Here is a 12,385-nt window from a genome sequence, read left to right as displayed (position 1 = left end):
CATAGGCTATAATCTCTCAGACACCCAGTGTATCCACAAGATATCCAAACCTTTGTCACAGTTGTTAATGAATCAGATGCAGCTGAGAAGAAGCAAAACACTAAGTTGGTGAATTTAGTGGAATACTGCCCATTTGTAACAAGTATGGTAACAAGTATTTGTTGCTACACTTATGTAATTACAGATCACAATTACTACCAGATACATTGTAACTATGAGTCGCTTCAATGCCTGTTAGTGTAATTACACATGTAGATACACTGTAATAAGGACCCCTTAAAAGGAAGTGTTACCGTGAAATTGGCCCAATACTTTTGGTCCTACAAAATGATGGGACTATATACAAAAAGGGCTGTAATTTGTAAACAGTTCACCCAATATGGATGAAAATACCCTCAAATTATAGCTGACACTTTAACCTCATAGTCATTATATCATTTCAAATCCAAGGTGCTGGAGTACCGAGCCAAAACAACAAGACCTTTGTCACTATCTCAATACTTTTAGAGCTCACTGTATGTTGAACAATAACTAAGCAGACCCTGATTGTTTGGCGCCCTCTTGCTGTAGAGACAAAATACGACTACAATAGTGAAATATGATGTATCTTCAGACTGATGGAGGCGGTCTTTGTCCATTCATAATTTCTTCAGATAAACCTTTCAGGAGACTGAGTTAAAGAGGCAATCCAGTCTCCTTTTCACCTCATTTAACACCTGATTTACTTAACAAAAGGCACATCTGAATTGAGTACCACAGTATGAGTCATAATACCCATAAAACCTAGCGGTAAAGCCTGGAAATGGTTCCAATCGTTTTTCCACCATTCATTTTTCCGTAAGGATTTTAGAACTATGCTCTTCCTGTTTCTTCAAGAACGTTGTTGTGGGAAGCTAGCTAGCAAGATGGCAGAGACAACAGCCTTTACATGGTGGAAGTATTCACATTATTTTTAATTGGTAGAAGAAAAGGAGAGAAACAAGAATAAAATGCAAACTGTGCCTCTGGGATAAGTGCCTGTCAGCTGCGAAGAACTCAACTTCAAATATCAAGAAGCACCTTCAGGCCAAGCACAGCTCCACCAGACTGGTGGAGAAAGACCCATGCCAGCCGATTGCCGTTAATGATGAGTATGATGGTGCTTCTGCTCCAAAACAGCAAAAGGTAGATTTCTGTTCGGCTAAACCTGTCACCCCAAGAACTAAATGAACATGAATGCGTCTTTGATGATTGTAAGTAATTCCTTTGATTGCATGCCATTTATTTCAATGCATTGTGTTTTGGATTTCTTTGACAGTTTGCGTTCATGGTCAGCAGTTTAGTGCACAGGTTAAATAAATGTTCATGTCGAGCTTGTTGTGACTTAATAGCCTGTATTTAGTGACTTTAATATGTATATTTCGTTTAATAAAGCTGCTTAAATGTTGTTTTTGATTCATGGACAATGTTCCTTTGATGCAACACTTTGCATTCATCAGACATTTCGATAGTTGAATTTAGAATTTCTTTAGAACACTTGGACATAGGCTATTATTTATACATCTTTCTTTATTATCATAATGTGTATACATTTCTCCTCCATCATGCATTCTATGTGGAACAGTTACATTTCAATAGGCTGCTGAACTATAAAGACCAAATAATAATGCAATAAAAAAAAGACGACATTGTTTCTTGCAAAATACACACTTAAATTTACTAAAAGAACTGAAAAAACTATTAGGAAATCTGACAGAGATCTCGGTCTTGAGCTCTCCCATGATGTCGATGACATCAGTGCTGCCTACAGTGTGGCACATTGCCAACTCTTTAGGTGCTTAGCGTAACGTTCCACGTTGAATATCCCGCGAGTACTAAGTAGGCAAGCCATTCTAAGGTAGTGTGCGCCCTCTACTGGGCATAGCAATGACTAACACGCCAAAAGCATTTTTAGAGGGTTTTCTGTTTTTGGTTACGCAAAAGTAATGTAACGACTAATGGTGTAATGTAACAAGTTACTTTTAATGGCAGTAAAGTTGTAACCAAACTAGTTACTTTTAAAAATAACTTTCCCCAACACTGGTGTTTCTTGTAGGCTTACCCTGGCGTGACGTTTTGTTAATCGCGCAAATCTCTCTCGGACAAGGTAACTTTTATCAATATATTCGCCTGTAATTACCCCCAAAAATGAAATGCTAATTATCCGCTAATGTGGCTATCAAACAGAACTACACATCCTGTCGCAAGCTTTGACGTAATCACTCAAGGCCCAGGGTGGGGAAAAACTTCCACATTTCTCCATGCAAACTCTCATCGACAAGTTGCAAGTAACATAGCGAATAGATGTTATAGCCATTTTAGTTTCTCGTGTAAATAATTGATTTTGTATATTTCTCGTGTGACTTCTTGTTTAGCATTTTTCAATTATCTAGTTAGCTACCTTAGATTTTTAAAATTACTATAAGTTTTGTAATTACCCTGGCCTTTGTAGCGATCGGAAACAAGGATGGTTTTGTAACCCCTACCCTGTTCAACACATGTGTATTTTATCATTTTCCGACCTCTGTAAGCGAGAGGCGTCGCTGGAGCTGTGTGGTAAGGTAAGCCCTGTTTGCTAGCTGCTAACAAGTTATAATGGTTAGGTCAAAGATCTGTGGTTAGCTAGAAAATTATCTACATAACCACTGACTGTATTTACGTGTACAACATATGTTACCTTCTTTACAAGTAAAAAGAAATCCAGCATTGGCTAGCATAATGACTGTTGTTGCCTTTTGTGAGCTAGCCAGCTAGTTAACGTTAGCTCACAGTTTGTGTAGTCATACTTTTTCACGTGGTGACATGCTAACTAACGTAAGACCAAGGTGCTTGTTAGGCACCTTGGTTGGCTAGTTGGCTACATTAGCTAATGTTGCACCGTATCTCACCGTGGTGTAGTCAGACATTCCTGACAGGTAGTGTCACCACCCGTGGGGTATGGGGAAAAGTCTGACTACACGAACGATAAGGTAACATAACTATCTAGCTAAACGTTAACTAAATATCCATGCCCTGGTTAGGTAACATTAGCTAGCATGTCACCACGTGGAAAAGTATGTACACGAACGGTGAGCTAACGTTAACTAGCTGGCTAACTAGCTCACAAAGGACTTGTGGGCTCAATGTTTTTTCATAGAAAACACAAATGGTTTTGTTCCACAAGTGCATCTGTTGTACATGACTAATAAAATTACCTGTTAAGTCAGTTATTCATGTCAGCAGCGATGGAAAGTAAGCTAGCCCAAGGCTAGTACTTTTAAGGCTGGGCTAGTAGACAATGTGCCAAACTTGTCTGGCACAGTAGTGACATTTTTCCTTTACAAACATCACATGCCACAGATTTAGGAATGTTACCCGGGCTAGTAGAAATCGTGGTCTGCTAGCCAGTGCCCAAAATTATTATGTTACATCCCTGCATGTCAGTCCCTTTCAGACTTTTACCATTACTATAGTCAAGTCTGTGGGTTTTGGGATTTTAATATAGATGTTACCATTTTAGTAATCAACTTAGCTAGCTAGTAAAAGTCTTTTTTTTTTGTCTTTCAGATGGGTGGATCAGAAACCCAGTGACAACACCCGGGTTTGCAGCTGCCATTTTCCGGTGAGAAAGAGAAATGTCCCTGTATTTACCAGAAAAGGTAGCTCATCCACCATGGCAGAAGAGGAAGATCCAGACTGTTGATTGGGAATCAAGAACAAACAATGAGGCATGAGGATTGGGTGTTGAGGGACCACTTGTCACATTGTCCAAGGTGGGTTTGTGGTATGATAAACAATGCATTTTCTGTCTAGATAAAGATGTTTATACAGCATTGAAAAATACCCACCACTGACCAACAGGAGTGCATGGACATTCTGTGCCAGTGTGATCTGAGCGCAAGCGTCCAGTTGTGGAGACTACAGCTCATCGAGCCTGTGGACGGACAGGTCAGGAACTCATCAAATATGATACAATATTGTGTAAAACATTGACTTTGTAGATGCATCGAAATGATGACTTTGTCTCCCCTTTTCCACATGTTTTAGACAGTGCATGATCAACAATTCAGCAAGGAGATCTGCTGGAAGTGATGTACTCTCTCTCTCTCACTTTGGGGGTAAGACATAATTTAAACATCACAGATATAAATTCTAACTGTGTCAATGATAAAATGCAATGTGAATTGTTTTGTACTACTGAATGAAACTGAGGAGATGAACTCAGACCAGCCTTTGTGATTGAACTTGCATTAACTACATTACTTTAGTTGGCTGCTTTGAGCAAAACCTGAATGTAATATAACCTATTCTAGGAGCCTATTGTTTTTGTACGACCTTTAATTATTGTTCACTTGTATTTCAAAAATGTCAGGTACAGGCAGGGATGGACTGGGGCCTTCAGCAAATTAGACGCAAGTGGCAATAAATAATTTGAACGTCACAGATATAAATCCCCAATGTGCCCATGATAAATTTAACTACAATACTTTAGTTGGCTGCTTTGAGAAAAACGTGTATGTAATATAACCTATTCTGGGAGCTTAGTGTGTGTGTATGAACTATGTGGAATATTTTTGGCCCATTGTCTTCCCTGAAAACAGGTACTGACAGGAAGAGTAATATGAGTCTGCCAGAGGTCGTCACGCTGGATGGAGAAGATGATGGAGGCTTTGGTGGTCAAAACAACGTAGAAGCAGGTGTCCCTTCCAGTGATGTGGAGTTGACCTTGGACCTGGTTCCAGTAAGAATGGTCTTCACGGAGGCTGGACATTTGACCTCCACCACTGCTGTGGTGCACACCAGACCATCCTGTGAGGCACCCATGATCCCAGACCCCGTGACCTAAAGCCATGACTCCTGCACATCCATCCCTGTAGCTATTCTGAATGCCTTGATGCCCTCCTCTTTGTTATCTGTGCCCCCACTTCGTAAAATATTTAATAAACTTTAATTTTCACATGAGGACATGTGCAGTTTTTCCATGAACTTTTAATTGCTAACTTGGGATTTTATCACTTGACATATCATATAGTGGGAAGGATCCTATATATCAAAACTGTGTGAATGCATGTAACACTCCGAATAAATAAATACTGTACCTTTGAAGATGTCTCTGGTCGTGAACCTACAATACAAGCTGGATGTCTAAACAAAGTCCATTTTGAATGCAAATAGATTTTTCGATTCATTCTCATCAATGACAACATTCTAGAACTGAGTTATCACTCATTGAAGTCTTGTATCTGGGGTAATCTGGTTAATGATTATATAATTGATTAAGTGTCTATTTCCTTGTAGAATGTTGACAGCTGTATAGAACACATTGTATTGTTAAGATGCTCAAACTTAACTTAATAGCTATACTCACTGACACAGGATAAATGTTATCCCTCATGCTGGCCCTGACCAAACTGGTAAGTTGCCCCTCACTATAGCTGCACTTCTCCACATGGCCAGTCTTATAGTGATCTTCTCCCCTTTTAAATGCTCTTATGCTCATCCTTAAAAAATGCCATAAGTTCTGTAATAGACACCAAAGTCAACATACTGTACAAACAATTATCTAGGCTAAGTAAAACCAAACAATTTTTTGATCTCCTGCTCTGCTAACTAGCTAAAGTGTAATCGGTGGCTAGCTAAGACAGAGAAAGGGGACATAAGTTCATGGATTGGGCACAGAAGGTCTCTGGGCACAAAGGTCTCTGATCGAGCTGGTGAACGGTAGCTGACAGTGTCGGCAAGACATGACGTGCAAGAGCTTCCTGCAGGAATTTGTAGTCTTGCTGAGGTCTTCTCTGTTGCTAATTAGCTTTTCATTTTTTTTGTAAGTTGAGGCGAATATATTGAGAAAACTCAACTTGTCCGAGAGAGAATTACATGGCTATCAAAACGTCACGCCAGGGTAAGCCTACACAAAACACAGACCTTATATGAAGTAGTTCTAAAATTCCAGACGCAATAATTAATGGGGGAAAAAACTATTGGAACCATTACCGGGTTTTACCGCTAGGTTTTATGGGTATTATGACGCATCCACTGTGCCGGACTATTGTAGCTAGTTTCTCACAGATGTGCACTGCAGAGTTGTTGAAATACCAAACACATGGCAGAGTTGTTAGTTCGGCACTGTTGATCAGCACACATATGGATTAAAATGTCAAGAAGACAGAAGAAGGAGCATACTGTAATGTATTATGAATGTTGGAATCTGGTGAGGTTGCAAAAGCCCTTTCCATACATTATAAGATAGCGGCGTGACAATTTGCCCAAAGTTTGGTGTTAGTTTTGAACTTATGTGCGTTAGCTAGCAAGCTAGCTAGCTAGGTTTTGTGGAAAAATGTAGGACTGGCATGTGAACTTAAACTAGCTACCGTTAGCTGGATTCTATGTCAAAGTCAGCTCTGGCTCAAGCTAGCTAGATAGCTAAGTAGCTAACGGCTGAAGTTATTTGTATAACAACCCTTCCATAAACAAATATAGCTAGCTACCTTTCTTTGCCTGTTCGTTAGGTAGCTAGCTACAGAGGCTAGCTGCTGGACTTTGGGCAAACAAGCTAACATTAGCTAACAGCAGCTGTGTTGTTACCGAGTAAAAGAGTTGCTGACCTGGTTAGATAGAACTCTTAGAATCAGCTGAGAAGATGTTAGTATCGTTGGTTCTGAATGGACAGAAATGTGCACGTGAGAGCGATACATTTAAATTCAACAAAAACTGTTGCACTTACAAATTTTGGAAATCCAACATTTTTTAAGTCCAATGGTCACTTTATGGATGTTATAGTCTCTTTTTAATCTGACGTCTAGAATTTGAGCTAGGTAGGCGCAGACAACCATCTGTAAACGCAATTGCTAACGACCCTGTTAAAAATACGGTTTGTGGTTCGCTGTAACAGCCGGGCGGCTCATGATGAGGGGTGGGGAGTGTGTTGTGTACCTCCAATGACGTTAATTTTCATCGACATTGGTGTTATATTGGCTTAGATATGATGGTATGAAGATTTGAAGTTAACATTTAGCTTCAACCAATGCATACTATAGTTGCGCCAATAATAATAACCTTAAGGCCCGTCATTGGAACTGCTTTCATCCAGCGGGGCGGGGGGTTAGATTCCTGCAGCCCTGCATAGGGCTACCTGCCATCACATCATCTGGCTCTGAGGATCTTCCCTCGGAGAAGAGGCCATTCCCAAAACTATTAAATACAATTTAATATTGTATTCCGTATTTGTTGTTCATTCAGTTAAGCCTGTACTCGATTGAAGTACTTACTCAGCTAAGCTCTGTATCTACTTTGATACTACTCATGGGTGATTTAAACATACACATTGATGACTCCTACAGCAAACTTGCTGATGAGTTTTTCTCTGTACTGGACTGTTTTGATCTGTGTCAAGATGTTGATTTTCCCACACATAATCGGAGGCACATTTTGGATCTAGTCTACTCTGCTGGGGTAGGCATTAGTTATCTGACCACAGAGCCATTCTCATGACTTCCATCCCAAAGCCAGCCCTGTGTAAAAAGAGATGGATATGCTTCCAGACTATCAACCCCAGCTCATTTGCAGAAGCATTATCTGGTGTGCAATTGCTCCCTACATATTCAACCTCACTTGAAATGGCAGTTGAACAATATCATTAAAATATCTAAGTGCTTGCTTGTCAGCAAATAAAAAAATAAAAAATGAAAAATATATTTCATGTTGCTAAAATGCTGTCAGTTCCACTTTTTCCATAACCTTAACCAGACTGTTAACCTTAACCCTAACCTTAAATTAAGACCAAAAAGCTAATTGAATTTTTCGATACGGCACATTTTGACTTTGTGGCTGTGGTAACTAGTTACAACCGCAAAGTAGCCTATGCGGAAAATGAGCTGGATACTCTAGCACAATCATTCCAAAACTGCAGCTCATTGTTGGAACACATATTTCCCTACTTCAGTCAACCAGTACATTTAGAAGTTGTGATGAAACTGTCATCATTTGGCAAGAAATGTAGCTTGTTGACATGCAATTGAGTGAGTGGGACACTGAGGGGAAAGGGAATTTAGGGAGCAGAACTGTGTGATGCTTGGCTTGGTTTATTTTTTGTTGTGTCCCGCAAATGCACATGTAGAAATGGAACACTACAGTCAAAGCAAATTAACATTGTCTTCAAGACAAAATTTCGACCAACAAGTTTGACAGTATTTCAAGAAAATGTGATCTCTGTGACTTGATTACTCATGCCCATCTCTGTCCCACAGCACTTATGAAATCCAGCCTCACTCTTCTCACTCCAACAATAACCAAAATCATAAATTACAGTCTTAATTCAGGTACTGTGCCTAATTCCCTGAAAACTGCCTCCGTTACACCAACATTGAAAAAACCTGGACTTGACCCCAACACCCTTGACAATTACAGACCAATTTCCAACCTGCTCTTTCTATCAAAGGTCCTTGAATGTGTAGTCTCAATAGAGCTACAGAACTACCGTTCAACCAACAGTCTCCATGATCCCTTCCAGTCTGGCTTCCGTGCACAGCACATCACAGAGACAGCCCAGGTAAGAGTATGACATGACTTATTGATGGCAGCTGATGATGGGGACACTAGCATCCTTTTGCTTCTGGACATGACATCAGCCTTTGACACAGTGAATCATGATATTCTCATCAACAGACTACACAACTTGTGTGGATACTCTAGCACAGCTCTCCAGTGGTTTCGCTCCTATCTGATGACAGACAACAATTTGTGACATTTGCCAATTATAAATCCAACCCTGCCACAGTCACTCAAGGGGTCCCACATGGCTCTGTTCTGGGGCCACTCCTGTTCTCTATATACATGCTGCCACATGGTATACTTACAGTGGTGGAAAAAGTACTAAATTGTTATAATTGAGTAAAAGTAAAGATACCTTAATAGAAAATGACTCAAGTAAAAGTGAAAGTCATCCAGTAAAATACTACTTGAGTAAAAGTAAAAGTATTGCTTTTAAATATACCTAAGTATCAAAAGTAAATGGAATTGCTAAAATGTACTTAAGTATCAAAAGGAAAAGGAAAAGAATGGAGTAAAAAGTACATTATTTTCTTTAGGAATGTAGTGAAGTAAAAGTAAAAGTTGCCAAAAATATGAATAGTAAAGTACGGATACCCCAAAAAACGATTTAAGTATTACTTTAATGTACTTTACACCACTGTATACTTATCCGAAGATTTGGACTGAACTGTCATTCTTATGCTGATGACACACAAATATATGTAAGGACAAATGGGGACACTGAGACTGTAAAAACTAAACTGACAGACTGTCTAAATGCAATCAAGAGATGGATGCAGTTGAACTTCCTGAACTTTAATTGCAGCAAAACAGAGCTTGTGCTTAATGGCTCTAAGACTGCATGGAGCAAGCTGAGCACATTCTCAATTTCTCTGGATGATGACACCACGCAGCTTACCCCACCACCAGGAACTTTTTTTTTACTGTAATCTCTCATTTGAAGCACACATCTGCAACACCAAGAAAGTGTCATATTTACATCTACATAACATCGATTTGATCATGTAGTTCTTGTCCACTGTCGATGCTGAGAAGCTTGTGCATGTCCTGGTAACATCAACTTGACTACTGCAATGCACTGCTGACAGGAATCCCAGTAAGGCTCCTGTCTCAACTCCAGATGATCCAGAATGCAACTGCCAGAATAATCTCACACACCACACAAAATAACACTTCATCCCTGTTTTATTAAACCTCTAATGGCTGTCTGTTTAATATAGGAACAAGTTCAAGATTATTCTGCTCACCTTTAAGGCCCTCAAAGGTGATGCACCTAAATACATACAGTGGGGAGAACAAGTATTTGATACACTGCCGATTTTGCAGGTTTTCCTACTTACAAAGCATGTAGAGGTCTGTAATTTTTATCATAGGTACACTTAAACTGTGAGAGACGGAATCTAAAACAAAAATCCAGAAAATCACATTGTATGATTTTTAAGTAATTAATTTGCATTTTATTGCATGACATAAGTATTTGATACATCAGAAAAGCATAACTTAATATTTGGTACAGAAACCTTTGTTTGCAATTACAGAGATCATACATTTCCTGTAGGTCTTGACTAGGTTTGCACACACTGCAGCAGGGATTTTGGCCCACTCCTCCATACAGACCTTCTCCAGATCCTTCAGGTTTTGGGGCTGTCGCTGGGCAATACGGACTTTCAGCTCCCTCCAAAGATTTTCTATTGGGTTCAAGTCTGGAGACTGGCTAGGCCACTCCAGGACCTTGAGATGCTTCTTACGGAGCCACTCCTTAGTTGCCCTGGCTGTGTGTTTCGGGTCGTTGTCATGCTGGAAGACCCAGCCACGACCCATCTTCAATGCTCTTACTGAGGGAAGGAGGTTGTTGGCCAAGATCTCGCGATACATGGCCCCATCCATCCTCCCCTCAATACGTTGCAGTCGTCCTGTCCCCTTTGCAGAAAAGCATCCCCAAAGAATGTTGTTTCCACCTCCATGCTTCACGGTTGGGATGGTGTTCTTGGGGTTGTACTCATCCTTCTTCTTCCTCCAAACATGGCGAGTGGAGTTTAGACCAAAAAGCTCTATTTTTGTCTCATCAGACCACATGACCTTCTCCCATTCCTCCTCTGGATCATCCAGATGGTCATTGGCAAACTTCAGACGGGCCTGGACATGCGCTGGCTTGAGCAGGGGGACCTTGCGTGCGCTGCATGATTTTAATCCATGACGGCATAGTGTGTTACTAATGGTTTTCTTCGAGACTGTGGTCCCAGCTCTCTTCAGGTCATTGACCAGGTCCTGCCGCGTAGTTCTGGGCTGATCCCTCACCTTCCTCATGATCATTGATGCCCCACGAGGTGAGATCTTGCATGGAGCCCCAGACCGAGGGTGATTGACCGTCATCTTGAACTTCTTCCATTTTCTAATAATTGCGCCAACAGTTGTTGCCTTCTCACCAAGCTGCTTGCCTATTGTCCTGTAGCCCATCCCAGCTTTGTGCAGGTCTACAATTTTATCCCTGATGTCCTTACACAGCTCTCTGGTCTAGCCCATTGTGGAGAGGTTGGAGTTTGTTTGATTGAGTGTGTGGACAGGTGTCTTTTATACAGGTAACGAGTTCAAACAGGTGCAGTTAATACAGGCAATGAGTGGAGAACAGGAGGATTTCTTAAAGAAAAACTAACAGGTCTGTGAGAGCCGGAATTCGTACTGGTTGGTAGGTAATCAAATACTTATGTCATGCAATAAAATGCAAATTAATTACTTAAAAATCATACAATGTGATTTTCTGGATTTTTGTTTTAGATTCCGTCTCTCACAGTTGAAGTGTACCTATGATAAAAATTACAGACCTCTACATGCTTTGTAAGTAGGAAAACCTGCAAAATCGGCAGTGCATCAAATACTTGTTCTCCCCACTGTATGCCAACTTCTAGAGAACTATTCCCCAGCACGCACTCTATGATCATCAGGCTCAAACAGCCTGGTCATACCAGCCACAACCCTGCACAGCATGAGTGACAGGAGCTCCTCACATGTGGCCCCTCAGCTCTGGAACACTCTATCTGTACATGTCAAGGAGGCAGCTTATATTTCCTCATTTAAAAAACAACTAAAGTCATAACCATTCAAGCTACCTTTTAATGTTTGATTGCTTAATTTGCTTAAAGTCTATATTTTGCATTAGTAGGTAATGTTTTTATGTATTGTGATCGGTTTCTACTTTTTTATGTATTGACGCTGTTTTTAGTTTAGCTTTTGTTTTCTACCTTATGTGCATTGAACTTGGGAAATGCGTTCTAAAAATGAAATGTTGTTATTTTTATCATTATAATAACCCAGGTGTAACAATGGGTTGCAAAAATGGAGCAGTAGCTTTTCAAGGTTGTGCCCTTTAGCTGGGCACTATGCCCAAAAGTGATCAATACAATCAGTTGATCTAAAAACAAATGATTTTGTGCAACTTGTTTCTAACCAGCAACATGTATCACTTCTGAACTTGTACATGCTCCCTGAGGGGGATGGCTGACTCAACTTGTCTAATTGTTCAAATCAGAGCCTTCTTGGCTAATAAGGAACGTTGCCATGGATGTAATGTGTGTGCAATTCAGTTATGCTTGCTAGGCGAAGAGAACATGTTTATTTTTTTAGGGTGTCATTTTTTAGGGTGTGAGCTTTAGTTTGTAAGGCTCATATTGCCCAACCTATTCACGGAGTTATATGACATTTCACATTCAAAACAACCTGAGAAGACATAGTCTCGGATATCTCAGACCTTGGAGCATCGTAAGCTATAGCCTGGTTACCCATCCACATCGTTCTGGCCAACTGACGTTTCTTCTCCTCTATGAGTCTGGAAATGCCTCCG

General features: G+C 40.3%; 1 long non-coding RNA gene across 1 annotated transcript; it reads left to right on the top strand.

Annotated features, from left to right (window-relative positions):
* The first annotated feature begins 2,243 nt into the window (after positions 1–2,243).
* LOC311111291 lies at positions 2,244–4,959 on the top strand. The gene is made up of 5 exons (XR_014610766.1): positions 2,244–2,579; positions 3,565–3,770; positions 3,859–3,945; positions 4,045–4,115; positions 4,599–4,959. It is a non-coding gene; the product is annotated as an uncharacterized lncRNA (long non-coding RNA).
* Positions 4,960–12,385: the final 7,426 nt, after the last annotated feature.

Source organism: Coregonus lavaretus, assembly GCF_964263955.1.
Source record: "Coregonus lavaretus genome assembly, chromosome: 3".
NCBI classification, from domain to species: Eukaryota; Metazoa; Chordata; class Actinopteri; order Salmoniformes; family Salmonidae; genus Coregonus; species Coregonus lavaretus.
The sequence above is the reverse complement of the archived record's forward strand: the minus strand, read 5'-3'. Positions and strand labels throughout refer to the sequence as shown.